Source organism: Scylla paramamosain, chromosome 41 (assembly GCF_035594125.1).
Source record: "Scylla paramamosain isolate STU-SP2022 chromosome 41, ASM3559412v1, whole genome shotgun sequence".
NCBI lineage: Eukaryota > Metazoa > Arthropoda > Malacostraca > Decapoda > Portunidae > Scylla > Scylla paramamosain.
Window position 1 is genome coordinate 8,591,967 of NC_087191.1, and position 17,500 is coordinate 8,609,466.

The 17,500-nt window shown below is 43.5% G+C and overlaps 1 protein-coding gene and 1 long non-coding RNA gene across 2 annotated transcripts in view; both read right to left on the bottom strand.

Moving 5' to 3' along the window:
• The window catches only part of LOC135092794 (uncharacterized), a 61,593-nt gene extending 56,982 nt beyond the window's left edge, over nucleotides 1–4,611 (bottom strand). Inside the window, exon 1 of the long non-coding RNA XR_010263075.1 lies at nucleotides 4,459–4,611. This is a non-coding gene — a long non-coding RNA (uncharacterized LOC135092794). The remainder of the gene's footprint in view (nucleotides 1–4,458) is intronic.
• A 12,086-nt stretch (nucleotides 4,612–16,697) lies between these two features.
• Nucleotides 16,698–17,500, bottom strand: part of LOC135092963 (homeobox protein Nkx-2.6-like) — a 10,962-nt gene continuing 10,159 nt past the window's right edge. Inside the window, exon 5 of the mRNA XM_063991787.1 lies at nucleotides 16,698–17,500. This exon is cut by the window's right edge and continues 1,536 nt beyond it. The gene's annotated coding sequence lies outside the window, so the exon portion shown is untranslated.

Here is a 17,500-nt window from a genome sequence, read left to right on the forward strand (position 1 = left end):
CTCCTCCTCCTCCTCCTCCTCTTCCTCCTCCTCCTCCTGTCACCACTACTACTATCGTTACTATTATCACTATTACTACTACTATTATTCCTCCCTTTATGACCCCGCGATCACTGACGTCACATCCGGGGAGGAGGAGGAGGAAGAGGAGGAGGAGGAGGAGGAGGAGTGGGGGCGGATACTCCAATCAATGAAACTGGTCACTCGGAAACTGATAATTTAGGGAGGAGGAGGAGGAGGAGGAGGAGGAGGAGGAGGAGGAAGAAGAGGAGGAGGAGGAGGAGGAGGAGGAGGAGGAGGAGAAGCAAGGAAGCATATCAAGGAAGGAAAGAAGGGGAAGGAAAGGAAGGAAGTAATAGGAAGCGAAGAAGAGAAGGGAGGGAAGGGAGGAGGAAAGGAGAAAGGGATGGAGGAGGGAAGATGGAGAGATACAAAGGAATACAAAGGAAAGCCAAACAGCAACAGACCTTTTGTTCCTTGCAAGGCTGTTTGGTAACTACTTCTAACTAGCTACAGGGAAGAGAGACGGGACGGGACAGCAGAAGGCTCATGAAGGAGGAGGAGGAGCAGGAGGAGGAGAAGGGAAAGAGGAGGAGGAAAATGAAGTGTTTAAAATCTCGTTACAATTACACTATTTTGTCATATTTCCCCTCCTCCTCCTCCTCCTCCTCATTTTCCTCCTCCTCCTCCTCCACCTCCTCCTCTTCTGTAACTTAAATTTCAGTACTTTGGCATGTCACGTAAAAGAAGAAGAAGAAGAAGAAGAAGAAGAAGAAGAAGAAGAAGAGAAGAAGAAGAAGAAGAAGAAGAAGAAGAAGAAGAAGAAGAAGAAGAAGAAGAAGAAGAAGAAGAAGAAGAAGAAGAAGAAGAAGAAGAAGAAGAAGAAGAAGAAGAAGAAGAGGAGGAGGAGGAGGAGGAGAGGGAGGAGGAGGAGGAGGAGGAGGAGGAGGAGGAGGAATGGAATGTCTGCCATGCGCCTGTCGATAGAGAGAGAGAGAGAGAGAGAGAGAGAGAGAGAGAGAGAGAGAGAGAGAGAGAGAGAGAGAGAGAGAGAGACCTTCTGCCTTACCACACTCTCTCTCTCTCTCTCTCTCTCTCTCTCTCTCTCTCTCTCTCTCTCTCTAACCTAACCTAACCTAACAATAACAAATAAATGAACACAAATTACTAAGGTACCTAATAATAATTCAGATGCGGGGAACAATAACGACCTAAATACATAAACAGATAAATTAGTGTGTGGGGCTTCATACCTTCCTGTAAGCCTTCTTTATTACACTAGTCCCCCCTCCCTCCCTTACCCCTCCTCCCTTCCCTCCCTCCCTCCCTCCACCCTCCTTTCCTCTCCCTTCTTTCTCTCCGTCTCCACTATCCTCCCTTTTCTCTCTTCCCTCTAATTCCCTTCATTTTTTCCCTCCCTTCCTTTCTTTTCTCCCTCTCTTCCTCTCCCTTCTTTCTCTCCCTCTCCATTATCTTCCCTTCTTTTCTCTCTTCCCTCTAATTCCTTTCTGTCTTTCCCTCCCTTACTTTCCTCCCTTTTCTCCCTCCTTTCCTTTATTCTCGCTTTCTCTCCATCTTCACTATCCTCCCTTCCTTTCCTTCTCTCTCCCTTCCCTCCAGTTCCCTTCCTCCTACCTCCCTCCCTTTCCTTCCCTTGTTCCCTTTCTCTCCTCCCTTACTCTTCTCACCTCCCTCCCTTCCCTCCCTCCCTCTCCCCCATCCTCCCTTCCCTCTCCCTTTCCCCCTCTCGTCCCTCTCTCTTCCGTCTCTCCCTTTCTCAAACTCCTATTTACCTTCCCTCCCCATCCCCCTCTCCGCCATCCTTTTCTCTCCCTTTCCCCATCACGCCTCTCTCTCTCTCTCTCTCTCTCTCTCCTCTCTCTCTCTCTCTCTCTCTCTCTCTCTCTCTCTCTCTCCGCCCTTTCTCCAACCACGTATTTTCCTTCCCTCCCTTCTTTTCTCCCTTTCCACCATCCTCCCTTACCTCTCCCTTCCTTTCCTTCTCGCCCCTCTTCCTCCCTACCATCTCTCTCCCCTCCTCCTCCTCCGCCACTATCACTTCCTTGCTTAACTATCTTCACCCCACCTAACTGCCTCTCCCTCAATCAGCGTAACAAGTTCATCAGTGCAGGAAGCGAAGGTGTGTAGAGATAAGGGAATGTCTTAATACTTCAAATTTTTACGTAATTGTATTCCTTTCTCTTTTATTTAAACCCACGTCAACAGGGAGATAGCTTTAGTAATGACACAGACGCACTGATACCGGTTACAGGGGATTAAATATACAAAATGCTCAGATTGAAGATAACTAGTCATTTAATCATTCAACTTCTTAGGTAACTGAATCCCTGGTTGTCGTGTCCTTTAAAGTCAAGTCAGTGTGAAGGAAGGCGACTTAAATGATGAGAGCCCTGCACTTCACTGGCTGCAGATGCTTAAATATAAAAGTAAAATGTTAAGTAAGATAAACGAGTCTTTCAATACTTCAGTTTTCTTCCGTAATTACATCCCTGGTTGCTCTGTCCCTTAACCCCACGGCAGTATGGAGAAACAGGGCTTAAATACTGATACAGACACACTAATACCGGTTATAGATGTCGAAGTGTACAAATGAGAGTAAAAGAAAGTAAGTGTTGAGTAAACGAGTCTTTTACTAGTACTCCGCTTATCCAGTCTTCTAATCCACGTCATGATGGACAAATAGAGCTTAAATAATGATACAGACGCACTGTTACCGGTTAGAGATGCCGAAGTATACAAATGAAATAAAGAAAAGATCATTAGTCAAGCAAACGAGTCTTTTACTAATCCCTCGCTTGTCCAGTCTTCTAAACCCACGTCATGATGGTCAAATAGAGCTTAAATAATGACACAGACGTACTAATACCGGTTACAGATGCTTCAATATACAAATAAAATAAGGAAAAGATTATTAGAGTCAAACGAACGAGTCTTACTAATTCCCCGCTTGCACAGTCTTGTAAACCCACGTCATTATGAAGAAGAGGGCTTGAATAATGACAGACGCATTAATACCGGTTACATATGTTTCAATATACAAATAAAATAAGGAAAAGATTATTAGACTCAAACAAACGAGTCTTACTAATTCCCCGCTTGCCCAGTCTTCTAAGCCCACGTCATTATAAAGAAGAGGGCTTGAATAATAATAGACGCATTAATCCCGCCACAGATGCTTAGATACATACACAAGTCTAAAAATAGCTGAGTAAACGAGTCTTTTAATACAACTTTTTTTTTATTCACTTCATAATACCCTTGCTTCCCGGTCTTCTAAGTCACGTCGGTATGAAGATAAATGCCTTAACTAATGACACAGACCACTGGTGCACGAACACTGCTCACATATATATGAATAATGTGCCTCAGATAAGATTACGGCTGCGAGTCTTTCAATACTTCAACCTTTTTTACGTGATGATAACATTCCTGTTTACCCAGTCCTTTAAAACCACGTCACTATGAAGATAAAGGACTTAAATCATTATACAGATGCACTATTACCGGCACAGTGTTTAAATATACAAGTAATGTAAGACGATTAGGATTAAGCAAACGAGGCTTTTACTAATCATCTGTTTATCCCGTCTTGTAACCCACGTCAGTTTAAAGATAAAGAACTTAAATCATTATACAGATGCACTATTACCGGCACAGTGTTTAAATATACAAGTAATGTAAGTTAAAGACGATTAGGATTAAGCAAACGAGGCTTTTTACTGATCATCTGTTTACCCAGTCCTTTAAAACCACGTCAGTATGAAGATAAAGGGCTTAAATCATTATACAGATGCACTATTACCGACACAGATGCTTGAATATACAAATGATATGTTAAACACGATTAAAGTTAAGTAAACGAGTTTTTCACTAGTTCCTCGCTTGCCCAGCCTTCTAAACCCACGTCGATATAAAGACAAAAGATTTCACTAATTACATCCTTGCACAAATGCCGCCTCAGACACTTCAATGGACAAATAATATAAGTAAAAGACGATTAGGGTTCAGCAAAGTAGGCTTTTAATAATTACCTGCTTGCCCAGCCTTCTAACACACGTCAGCATGAAGATAAAGGACTTGAATCAATATACAGATGAACTAATACCGGCACTGATGCTTGACTATACAAATAATATAAGTTAAAGAAGATTAGAGTCCAGCAAAGGAGGCTTTTACTAATTACCTGCTTGCCCAGCCCTCCAACCCACGTCAGTATGAAGATAAAGGTTTAAACTATTGATACACATCCACTAAATACGCCACAGAGGTTTAAATGTACATATAATACAAGTCAAATAAAGAAATAGAGCGCTAGAGTTGTCCTGCCAATAAATCAATCGTAATACTACAACACGGTGTGGGGTTGCCAGCTGTGCATTGGCGGGATGTTAGGAGACACCCCACAATCTCTACATCATATTTTGGTCAATTTCTTACCTTTAAACACCTGTCCACACACCTGCAGGGGCGCCCGGCTTGCCTCTGTCCCTCTTCTATCACCGGGCACAGTGACGAGCAAAACGCTAAACGGGAACACAGAAAAACAGAAAAATAACACGAAAAAAAAAAACACTGTACACTTCCCGCCATTATGATACACCGAGCGGACTGACCTGATTGTTTTGCTCGGGGAGACTAAATTATTAAATACAAGTCACTGTATTTATCCTTTATTTGAAACCAGATTATATACAAGAAAAATTAACTGTACGAAAATATTGTAAAAAAAATGAATAAATAGTCATAGTAATGTTATCAGTATTTTAAACTTCACCACGCCAAACAAATAAACAAACAAACGTGAATAAACAAAACGTAAGATACACTTCCCTCCATAAAAAGCAGATTAGACGCAGGATAAATGAACACACCCCAAAATAATAATACGGGGAGGAAACCAGTCATAACATTACTCATTTAATAATCAACAATAATACGAGAGCTAATACCGCGCTGAGCCGAGATGACAGCCGGCGAACCCTCCCTCACTCCCTCGCGTCCTCCCCTCACCCTGTCATCTTAATTCTATCCATCAAATCACCGCCACAATTGGCCCGCGGCTCGCCACAACGCCACAAATAAACAGGAAGCGGCTAAGTACCACGCAAATCCACCACAAACCCACCACAAGCCAGAATAAATGCATCCTCTTAAACATCACGCCGATACCTACCCGAGCAAGCATCATTACCTCAGCACAACAGCGCCCTACAGCACACCCAGATTCCCCCACAATACCGCAACACAACGCAGCATAAAATGGCAGCATAATAGTCCAATTCGCGGGCCCAGAGTGACTCCCAGTAAGCCCCAGAATGCCGAAGTGTGTCGCGCCGAAAGCTCCCGTGGCGACCACCATTCCCTTCATTAACTCCAGTAACATTTTCACGGTTCAAATAACGCCCACGGGAGGCTTTTCTCCGAGTCCCGGGGTGGTCACAGAGGGAGGCAGGGGCGCGGGGACCCATTGTGGAGGAGCAGGTGAGAGATGGAGAGAAAGGGAAGGAGGGAAGAAAGAGAAACAGACAGATGGAGGGAAAGAGAGAGAGAGGATGTGGTTCTGGGGACGCGTGTCTGAATTTTGGACAGAGAGAGAGAGAGAGAGAGAGAGAGAGAGAGAGAGAGAGAGAGAGAGATGTGGGGGCAGATAAATGAAAATAAACAGAATAGAAAACAAAAAAAAAAGAAGAGAAGAAGCAAAATGAAGAAAAAGAGCAAGGAAGGAAAAGACGAGAAAAAAATAAAAATAAGGGAAAAAGAAAACCAAGAGAGAGAGAGAGAGAGAGAGAGAGAGACGGTCTGGAAAAAAATAAATAAAAAAACAGAAAACACTAAAACACGAAGACAAACTGAAAATAAATAAATAAATAAAATAAATAAATATAAATAACAGAAAAAGAATGAAAGATGGACAACAAAACAAAACAAAACAAAACAAAAAATCACGGAAAGCGAAATAAAAACGACCACACCAAGAGAGAGAGAGAGAGAGAGAGAGAGAGAGAGAGAGAGAGAGAGAGGGCGAGAGAACCAACTTAGCCAGGTAAGTAGTAAGGCATCAAAGGAAACAGGTAAGAAAAGATTGAAGGCGGCGTCACCTTAACCATCCTCTCCCTTGGTCACCCTCACCGCAACCCCTTTGTTCCTCCCTCACCCTGCACCCTCCCCCTGCCCCTCCCCCTCCCCCAGACCCTCCCCCACCCTCTCCCTCCAGTCCTACTCCCCAAACCCACGCGGACAATACCTCCAGCGCCTCTAGTGACGTAAGGTTGAAACTCCGGCTTCTCTCTCCGCTCTCCCAGCCCTTGTCTCTGTCCCAGTGTCTCCCTCTCTCCCTCTCTCTCTCTCTCTCTCCCCTCTCCCCCGCGTCGGTTAATCCCTATTCCATCTAATTTGGCGGAAAATTCGTATCACTTTGACTTCCGGATTCAAACACACAATCCGAAGTTTCCGGACGAGGAGGAGGAGGAGGAAGGAAGAATGGGGTTTGTCGTGATTTTAAAGTTTGGGAGATGGAGCAGGAGAAGGAGGAGGAGGAAAAGAGGAAATAGAGGAGGAAGAAGACGAGGACGAGGAGGAAGAGGAGGAAAGATGGAGGAAGAGAAGAGAATGTTAGGAAAGGAAGAGTAAAGATGTATACGGAGAAAAGGAGAGAGAAAGGAAAGAAGGAGAAAGAGAAAAGAGAGATTAGGAAAGGAAGGGTAAAAATGTACACGGAGAAAATGGAGAGAGGAAGGAAGAAAAGAAAGAAAAAGGAAAGAAAAAGGAAATGTAAAGAAACCAAAGAATCTAAATTTTACGGGAGGGAAGACAGATTTTAATTTAAGAAAGAAAGAAAGATTCGTGGAAGGAAAGAAAGGAAGGCGGGAAGGATAGGAAAAAAAAGCTGAAAAAAATTATAAAAAAAAGAAAAACAAGCAAACAAAAAACACAAGTAGCATCCAAAAATATTGATACAGAAAAGCAAATTTATATTTATAAGAACGCAAACAAAACTCAATATTAACGTAAAAATTAAGCGAATGATTAAAAGACAAAAAAAACAACAAAATAAAATAAGAAAATCATTGATATCAACCATAACGTACGTCACGCAAAAAATAAATAAATAAATAAATATATAAATAAACACAAGAACAATTAAAACTATTCACATTTAACATAAAATACAAATAAATAATAAAAGACGCAAATAAACCTAATGAAAATAATTATATAAAACAGATGAATAACGAAAAAGCACCAAAAAAAACATTAAAATTAACATAAAATACAATTATATTATAAAAAAAAAACATGAAAAAAAACGCAGACATAATCAATTGAATTAACGAAAAGACAAAAAAAAAAAAAAAAAAACAGAAAACAGGAACAAAACCCCACAAACAACAACGCAAGCAAGCACAAGCCGCAGCCAGACACACACATCGAGACACGGACGCAACATTCGGACACAATCAAAACAAAAACAAACATTTCGCGCCAAATTTTCCCATTGGAGTCAGGCTTCCGCGCGGTGCCTCCCTCCCTCTCCCTCTCATCCTCTCGCCCTCCTGCGGCCACACACGCGCCCGGAAGGTGGAGACAAAGGGGAAAGGAGTGTCCAGGTCCTCATTAGTTACAGGTAAGGGTGTGGGGGCGGTGACGCGCGCCCTCTGTTACCTCTGACAAAAGTAGAATAGCAAAGGTTTGGTTGGTTCGCACCCTTTCTTTCTTTCTTGTGTCCCTTCGTCTGCCTTTCTTCCTACACCTGCTCCTGCTTCTGCTACTGTACTTCCTCTTCTGCTTCTTCTTATTCCTCCTTCTCTTCCTCCTTTTCCTCTTCTTTCTCTTGATTTTCTTTCGTTTCTTTTGTTTCGTCTTTCTCTTTTTTTTTTTTTACCAACATCTTCTTCTGCTGCTGTACTTCCTCTTCTGCTTCTTCTTATTCCTTCTTCTCTTCCTCCTTTTCCTCTTCTTTCTCTTGATTTTCTTTCGTTTCTTTTGTTTCGTCTTTCTCTTTTTTTTTACCAACATCTTCTTCTGCTGCTGTACTTCTTCTTCTTCTTCTGCTTCCTCTTATTCCTCCTTCTCTTCCTCTCCCTTTTCCTCTTCCTCCTCTTTCTCTTCCTTTTTCTTTCATCTCTTCCTCTTTCTTTCGTCTCTTTCTCTTTTCTTCCGACACCTGTTTCTGCTGCTGTACTTCCTCTTATTCCTCCTCTTCTTCCTCTTCCTCTTCCTCTTCGTTCTCTTGATTTTCTTTCTTTTCTTTCGTTTTTCTCTTTTCTTCCGGCATCTGTTTCTTCTTCTGCTACTGTACTTCTGCTTCCTCTTATTCCTCTTTTTCCTCTTCCTATTAATCTTCTTTCTCTTCTTCCTTTTATTCCGTCTCTCTTCCTTTTTTTCTTACACCTGCTTCTGCTATTGCTTTTGTACATACTTCCTCTCCCTCCTCTTCCTCTTGTTTTTCCTTCTCTATCTTCATCATTCACTTCTTCCTTTCTTCCTCTTCCCTTCCGTCTCTTCCTTGTTTTCCTAGTTCCTCCTTTTTCATAATGTTTTTTTCTTCTTTATTTATTTATTTTTCCTCCTCCTCCTTCTTTTCTACTTATTATGCATTTTCTGCTTTCTCCTCCTCCTTCTCTTTATTATTATGTAATTCTCTTACTTCCTTTTCCACTACGTCTTTCTTTATCCTCCTTTTTCTTCTTCCTTCTCCTCCTCTTCCCATTCCCTCTCCTCTTTCTCCTTATTACTATTATTATTCTGTATTTCTTTTACTGTATTACATCTTCCTTACTTCTTTCCTCTTTGTATGTCTTCCTTCCTCCTTATCTTCTACCTCCTCCTCCTCCTCCTCCTCCTAATTAGCTTATGGCAATCGTCAGCTCTTTATTCTTCCCTTGCCGTATCATTTTTATTGTCTGAATGAGTCTTTCCTCTGTCTGTCCCTTCCTCCTACTCTTCCTACCCCTCCTCCTCCTCCTCCTCCTCCTCCTCGCCCGCTACCTGCCATGTTTAACCAGGATATAATTCATGCGCTGACACGAACTCCCGGCACACACACACACACACACACACACACAAGGGTAATTGAACGCACACGCACACACGCACATACACACACGCACACACACACATGCAAACGTCAACCCAGATTCGCACATAATCGCATACATACATTCATACATACATAGATGATGGACACACACACACACACACACACACACACACACACACACACACACACACACACACACACACACACACACACACACACACACATTACTGTACGTTTTATCTGGTATACACATACGCACACATATTTCGAGAGAGAGAGAGAGAGAGAGAGAGAGAGAGAGAGAGAGAGAGAGAGAGAGAGAGAGAGAGAGAGAGAGAGAGAGAGAGAGAGAGGCTTGCATTAGTATCAAAACGAAGCAGAAAAAAACAGCAAAACCAAACCAGAGAGAGAGAGAGAGAGAGAGAGAGAGAGAGAGAGAGAGAGAGAGAGAAAGAGAGGTCTCCCCTTACACCCTGACACACTACCCCCACCCTTAGACACGCTCATCACACTTCTCCACCCTAAGCTTGACGGGGCTGTAACAAGGAGGGCTGAGTGGCGCTGGTGGTGGTGGTAGAGGTGGAGTGGAGGTATCGACCAAGAGAGAGAGAGAGAGAGAGAGAGAGAGAGAGAGAGAGAGAGAGAGAGAGAGAGAGAGAGGACAAGTTTAGAGCCAGTTTTAAAGCTGAAAAGAGGCAGAGGAGTGGAGGTGTTGAGAGAAAAGTGAGCGAGGAGGAGGAGGAGGAGAAGGAGGGAGAGAGAGAAAGACAGGAAGAGCGGCGCACCTCACTGGCTGCTCAGATCCTAACACTCCCTCCTGATTGGCCCGTTCAAACCACGCCCTACGCCTCCCAGCCAATGAGCGCGCAGGAAAGGGACGCCTGCGCTATTTGGGCTTGAAGTGTAGAAAGTAACGCCAAGAGGAGGAGGAGGGAGGAGGAGGAGGAGGAAGAAGCCTCGCCTGACGTCCCATCTTGATGTCAGGGGCAAAAGAATGAGGCTGATGGTTCTCTCGAGATATATATTCCAATCCGGTTAAGTAGCAAATTTACTGATAATACTAATACGAATTCCAGTTCCCAGTATTTCGTGTCCCCGGGGAGGATAGAGGGCAGGGGCTTGGGGGGGTGAAGGGAGGCAGCCATGTTAGCGATCGACTAGTGAAGGGAAGACTGGTAGTGGTGGTGGTGGTGGTGGTAGTGGTTTCAATTATAAAGATTAAGGTTGTAAATATAAGTTTTCTCCTGCTGGGGGTACGCTGCAGAAGACACGAAGAAGAGGAGGAGGGAGAAAGATAGATGCAAGAAGGGGGGATAAGGAAGGGTAGTAATATAGATGAAAAAAGAGTAGAAGAAGAGGAAAGAAAAGGATGTAGAAGAGAGAGTAAGGAATGAATAAAGAACGGGAAAAAGAGGTAAGAGTTGTGATTTTAAAGGGAAAGAATTAAATGAGGTAATGGTAATATATAAAAAAAAAAAGAGGAAAAATAAAAGAAGTAATGAAATGTTTGCCAAAATAGAATAATAAAAAGAAAAAAGAGTTGCAAATAAGTGTTACTGATTAAGAAGAAGAAAAAAAAACTAACAAAGAAACATAAAACGAAAACGAAACTCAAAGAAAAATACAAACAAAAAACAACAAAAAAACACAAAGAAACAAAAACAAAAAAGAAACGAAAACAACAACAACACCAAAAAAATAATGCACCAAAAAAAAAAAAAATAGAAGAGGAAAAAAAAGAGGAAAAAGGTGAAAAAAAAGATGAAGAACAAGAGGAAGAAGAAAAAGAAGAAGACAAAACATGAAACGAAAAAGAGAAAACCAAAACAAACCAAACCAAACCAAAACAAACCAAAACAAACCCCCTAAAAATCTCACAACACCCCCTTTTCACCCCCCCACCCCTCTACCCCAACTCCCCCAAGAAAAACCAGCAAAAAAGGCCGGGAATCGAAAAAGAAGAAGCTCCTCATTACAGAAGTTAGCAATGCGGGGAGGGAGCGAAGTTTAAAGGGACTCTGGCGGCACTTAGGAGAATTCAATCCTGTATAGCTATTTCCTGTGTCAGATGAAGACGGGCTAAGTTGGTTCCCCGCTTCGCCCGCCTCAGATCTGGACCGCGATGAGCAGGGAGAGCGAGGCGTGGTGGTGGTGATAGTGGTGGTGATAGTGTGGTGATGGTGTGGTGATGGTGGCTGGCAATGGGGCAGTGGTTAAAGGGAGTTTTAGATGTGGTGGTGGTGGTGGTGGTGGTGGTGGTGAAAGTTTGTTTGGTAATGTTTCGTGTTTGGTGTTACTGCTGCTGCTGCTGCTACTACTACTACTACTACTACTACTACTACTACTACTACTACTACTACTACTACTACTACTACTACTACTACTACTGCTGCTGCTGCTGCTGCTGCTGCTGCTGCTGCTGCTGCTGCTGTTGCTGCTGCTACTACAAGGAAAACGAATAAGTTAACATCAATAACAGTAGTGGTAGCTCCAGCAGAGGTAATAATAGTAACTGTAGTAGTAGTAGTAGTAGTAGTAGTAGTAGTAGTAGTAGTAGTAGTAGTAGTAGTAGTAGTAGTAGTTACACTCTACGGGAATAACACTTATCTTTTCACTTACAATCCTCCTCCTCCTCCTCCTCCTCCTCCTCCTCCTCCTCCTCCTCCTCCTCCTCCTCGCTCACTTTACACTTTTCTCTCCCACTTTCCTTTCCTCCTCCTCCTTTCCTCTCCCCTCCCATAGACACACACACACACACACACACACACACACACACACACACACACACACACACACACACACACACACACACACACACACACACACACACACACACACACACACACACACACACACACCCCGCCTACTTATCTACTTGTAAGAGAGAGAGAGAGAGAGAGAGAGAGAGAGAGAGAGAGAGAGAGAGAGAGAGAGAGAGAGAGAGAGAGAGAGAGAGAGAGAGAGAGAGAGAGAGAGAGAGAGAGAGAGATACCTCCTTTTTCTCCAGTGTTGACCGTGGAGAGATGGAGGAGGAGGAGAAGGAGGAGGAGGAGGAGAAAAAAAGGAGAAAAGAGGGAGGAGGAGGAACACGAAAAGAGATGAAAAGAGGAGCAAAAAGGAGGAGGAGGAGGAGGAGGAGGAGGAGGAGGAGGGAGGAAGGAAAGATGGGTAAATAAAGAGGAAGAGGAGGAGGTGGAGAACAAGAAGAAGAAAAAGAGGAATGAAAGAAGACTAGAAGGAAAACGAAGAAGAAGAAGAGGAGGGAAGAAAGGAAGACGAAGAGAAGGAAGAGAAGAAGGAGGAGGAGGAGGAGATGAAGAGAGAGAGACAAAAAAAAAGAAAGAGTAGGTTAGGGAAAGGATAACACACACACACACACACACACACACACACACACACACACACACACACACACACACACACACACACACACAGCACCTGGAAAAACAAAGGAAGAGAGACAGGAATAAAGAGAGAGAGAGAGAGAGAGAGAGAGAGAGAGAGAGAGAGAGAGAGAGAGAGAGAGAGAGAGAGAGAGAGAGAGAGAGAAAAAAAGGTAAGGAAAGATTTAGGTGTGAAATGGAAGCCAGATAGATAAACACACCTTGATGTACACCTGTCTCAAAAACATAGGTAATCCACACGTACCTTAAGGGCGGAACTCACAGGTGGATGCAGGTTAATTAGGGATCTATTGGCAGGTGTGTTGGGGCAGTGTTGGACGAGGGGCAGGTGTGGGAGTGTCAGAGAGAAGTGAGGTGTGAAAAAAAAAAGTTAAGATAATTGATGGAAGGGTTAATGAGTGTGTGTGTGTGTGTGTGTGTGTGTGTGTGTGTGTGTGTGTGTGTGTGTGTTGAAGTGCATGTATATTATCCTCCTCCTCTTCCTCTTCCTCCTCTTCTCCTTTGTCTTCTTTCTCCTCCTTTTCCTCCTCTTTATGCTCCTCCTCCTCCTCCTCCTCCTCCTCCTGTTTTATCACCACTTTCCACTCTCATCTTTACTCACCTCCTCCTCCTCCTCCTGTCTTCCCTCCTTCCCTCCTTCCCTCCATCCCTTCCTTCTCTCCAACCCAAACTCCTCCAATCCTTCCCTCCCTCCCTCCAACTCTTCCCTCTCTGAACCTTTTCCATCTAACCTTTCCTTTCTTCCTACCCTCTCCTCCTCCTCCTCCTCCTCCTCCCTGATCCCCTCCACTCCCTCGTCCTCTCCCTCCCCCTCCCCCCATTACTCCCTGCACGCATGAGGGGCGGCGGTTCAATATTTGCTGTGCGCATCTTGAAAACTGTTCAAACACCAAGTTGTTTTGCGCAAACACGGGGAAAACAGCTTAAGGGGCTCAATCACTGACCACAACACCACCACACCACCGCACCACCTCCACACCACCTCCACACCACACCACCTCCACTCCACTGCCTCGGATGGATGAGAGGTGGAAGAGGACGTGCGGAGCTGTGTGTGTGTGTGTGTGTGTGTGTGTGTGTGTGTGTGTGTGTGTGTGTGTGGAGGTGACGTAAGTATGAAAAGATTAAAAAAATTGTTTCTTCCACATTGCCTCCACACTAAGCCACCTCCACTACACTGTCTGAAGGTGGATGACAGGTGGAATGGTGCGTGGATGACTGGAGGAGGTGTGTGTGGTGAGGTAAGTGCATGAAAGTGGATGGGAGGTGGATGACAGGTGGAAAGGCGTGTGTGGAGGAGAGGAAACTAAGAGAGGAAAACACTCCACATCTTCACCACATCTACCTAAGTCGCTTGATGTGGATAGGAGGTGGAAGGGAAGACAAGGACACAGGAAGAGGATGGAAGAGAGTGGAAAGGTGGATGGGAGAGGATAGGGGAGAGTGGAAAAGGCCATAAAAGACGATGTGGAAGAGTGAAAAGGTGGAATGGAAGAGATTAAAGTGGAAGAAGACGTGGAAGAGTGGAAGATGATGAAAAAAAGAGAAAAAGACAAATAAAGATAATAGGAAAATTTTGAAGTGAGTAAAGAAGTGTGTGATAAAATAATAGGGAGCAGTCTCTCTCTCTCTCTCTCTCTCTCTCTCTCTCTCTCTCTCTCTCTCTCTCTCTCTCTCTCTCTCTCTCTCTCTCTCTCTCTCTCTCTCTCTCTCTCTCTCTCTCTAGGCGTGTGTATCTATCATAATATTCCTTGTGTTCGTGATAACGTGTGTCTCTCCTCCTCCTCCTCCTCCTTATCCTCCTCCTCCTCCTCCTCCTCCTCCTCCTCCTCCTCCTCCTCCTCCTCCTCCTCCTCCTCCTCCTCCTCCTCCTCCTCCTCCCATTTGTCACCAGTGGTCGTCTTCCTTCCTATATGACGAAGCTGAGGCTCGATACTTCCTCCTCCTCCTCCTCCTCCTCCTCCTCCTCCTCCTCCTCCTCCTCATCCTCCTCCTCCTCTTCCTCTTCCATTCTCTCCTTCTCTCTTCTTCCGCACTATGTCTTCTTTCCTTTCTCTTCTTTATCATCTATTTTTTCCTGCTCTTCTTCTTCTTCTTCTTCTTCTTCTTCTTCTTCTTCTTCTTCTTCTTCTTCTTCTTCTTTATGTTTTTCTTGTCCTCGTTCCCTCTTTCTTCCAGTTTATTGCATTATTCCTCACACCTTTTATCACTTCTCTTCCTCCTCCTCCTCCTCCTCCTCCTCCTCCTCCTCCTCCTCCTCCTTCTCCTCCTCCTCCTCCTCTCCTTCTTCTTCTTCCTCCTCTGTGCTCCCCTCCTCCTCCTTCTCATCCATGTTTTCAATTCTCCTTCTCCTCCTTTATGTCCTCAATTCTCCTCCTCCTCCCCGTCCTTCTCCTCCTCCTCCTCCTCCTCTTTTTTTATTCTCATGCCCCCTCTCTTGCGACTTTCCTCCCTTCCGTCCCCTCCTCCTCCTCCTCCTCCTCCCCCCACATTCTTCCAATCCTCAAAGTCGTGGAAAGACTGAACTAATCTAAAGAAAAGGAACAAAAAAGAAAAAAAAGACACGCAAGCTCTTTTTTTTATCTCCTCCTCCTCCTCCTCCTCCTCCTCCTCCTCCTCCTTTCTTTTTCCTCCAGAGGGGAACTAGTAATACATTTTCCTCCACGATAAATATTAGTGAGGGAAGTCTATTGATATGAAAGCCTTTATCCTCCTCCTCCTCCTCCTCCTCCTCCTTCTCCTCCTCCTCCTCCTCCTCCTCCTCCTCCTCCTCCTCCTCCTCCTCCTCCTCGGGTCTTCCTTGGAGGTAGTGACGGTCGAGTTAGAGTTCATGTCGGAAGTGACCTCCACAGGAAATGGCGTCGTCTTATTGGGTATCTCAGGCACTGCGTTCGGATGGCTGGCCTTGGCTTCGGCTTGGCTTACACCCTTTATAAACCAAACTAACCATTTCTCGGGCACACAATTAAGAGACAACGTCATATTTCCCTTATTTTGTGGATTTTTATTAGGTTAAAGAGAGCGCATAGCCGTGGGGTGCATATAGAAAACGGAAGCCATGAGTGAAGGAAAACGGACGAAGCCATGACGGGCGTTAAGGGACCCCCATCTTCTTTTCAGGAATTAGGATTTCGTTTTGGAGTCTTCAGCCTTAAATGCCTCCTTCTCCAGCCCCTCAGAGCCTTGGCTGTGTGCCGGGACAGCCTCTCGCCGGCTCTGTGCGCCTTTCACAGCAAAACGTCGCTTTTTCCGAAGAGAGGGGGACGGTAGTGGTGATGGTGGTGGTGGTGGTGGTGGTGGTGGTGGAGAGGGAGCTGTCAGAGGTTGAGAAAGAGAAGTTTGGTGGTAGTGGAAAAGTGGTTCTCTGTGTCCCGCTGTGTCGCAGAGACCTTTGTGCTGGCTGTAGTATGATATCTTGCTGGGATAAAGCTGTAACGAGGAGTGAAGTGACCGGTGAAGGAAGTTTAGGTACATCTGTGACTAAATCTATGAAGTAAAATAAAGCAAAGGTGAAATTAGGTGATACATTTAAAAAGCCTTAGTATCTCTTTGACTAAATCTATGAAGTAAAGAAAAACAAAGGTGAAGGAAGGTGATACATTTAAAAAGGTTAGGTACCTCTGTGACTAAACCCATGATATGAAAGTTAAAAAGCGTAAAATAAGGTGATAAATCAAGAAGTACCTGTCACTTAACCCATTAAATAAAGTAAAAAAAAGAAAAGTAAAAGATAATGCACCGATGAAGAAAGTTACTGCACCTTTGTCACTTAATACATAAAATAAAGTACAGAAAATTAAAAAAAAAGTAAAAAAAAACGTAGAGAAAAGTGATAGAGCAAGAAAGTTAAGATATTTATGTTACTAAATCTTAATGAAATAAAGTAAAAATAAATAAATAAATAAATAAAAAGGCGTAAAATATAGTAATGGATTGAGAAAGTTAAAATACTCGTTACTAAATCTATTAAATAAAGTAAAAAAAAGGAAGAACCATAAACATTACTACTACTACTACTACTACTACTACTACTACTACTACTATTACTACTGCTACTACTACTACTACTACTACTACTACTACTACTACTACTACTACTACTACTACTACTACTACTACTACTACTACTACTACTTAGAAACATAAAAAAAAGATAGGAAGATTAGAAAAAAATAGACAGAAGAAGAGATAGTGAAGTGTAGGGAGGATAAAGGGGAAAAATACGTAAAATATTTCCAAAACATCAACATTTATTTTGCTCTGAGTTTGGGGGAAGAAAAATATATACACAAAATGTTTCTCTTAGTGTTAATTCTTCCTTCACTCCTCCTCCTCCTCCTCCTCCTCCTCCTCCTCCTCCTCCTCCTCCTCCTCCTCCTCCACCTCCTCCACCACTACCACGGAGGAGGAAAAAGGAGATAAGAGAAAAAGATATAACTTATTCTCTAAACTAAGACGAAAGGGTATAGAAAATGACAAACTCGAAAAAAAAAACGAAATTCTTACAAAAAAAAAAAAAATTCCTGGACATGAATATTAAAAAAAAAAGAAAAAAGAAAGATAAAAAGAAATTCAGCGATAAAAAAAGAGACAAGAAGAAAAAAATGCAGAAAAAGGTAAAAACAAAGAAAGATAGAAAGGAAACGAAAATGCGATACGGAAATGAAAAAAAGAGGAAAGAAAAGAGAGAAAATAAAGATAGAGGCGGATGAACACAACAAACCTTGCTCATTTTCACACAAACTGACTCACTTTTTTGTGGATATAACCCCCCTACTCTCTCTCTCTCTCTCTCTCTCTCTCTCTCTCTCTCTCTCTCTCTCTCTCTCTCTCTGTAGAGGCTGTACAAGAGAGAAAGAGAGAGAGAGAGAGAGAGAGAGAGAGAGAGAGAGAGAGAGAGAGAGAGAGAGAGAGAGAGACGAAAAGCGTGAGGAGGAGGAGGAGGAAGAGGACAACCCTCTCTCTGTCTTCTTCCATCTCTCCCTGACTATCGAAGTGTATCTCTCTCTCTCTCTCTCTCTCTCTCTCTCTCTCT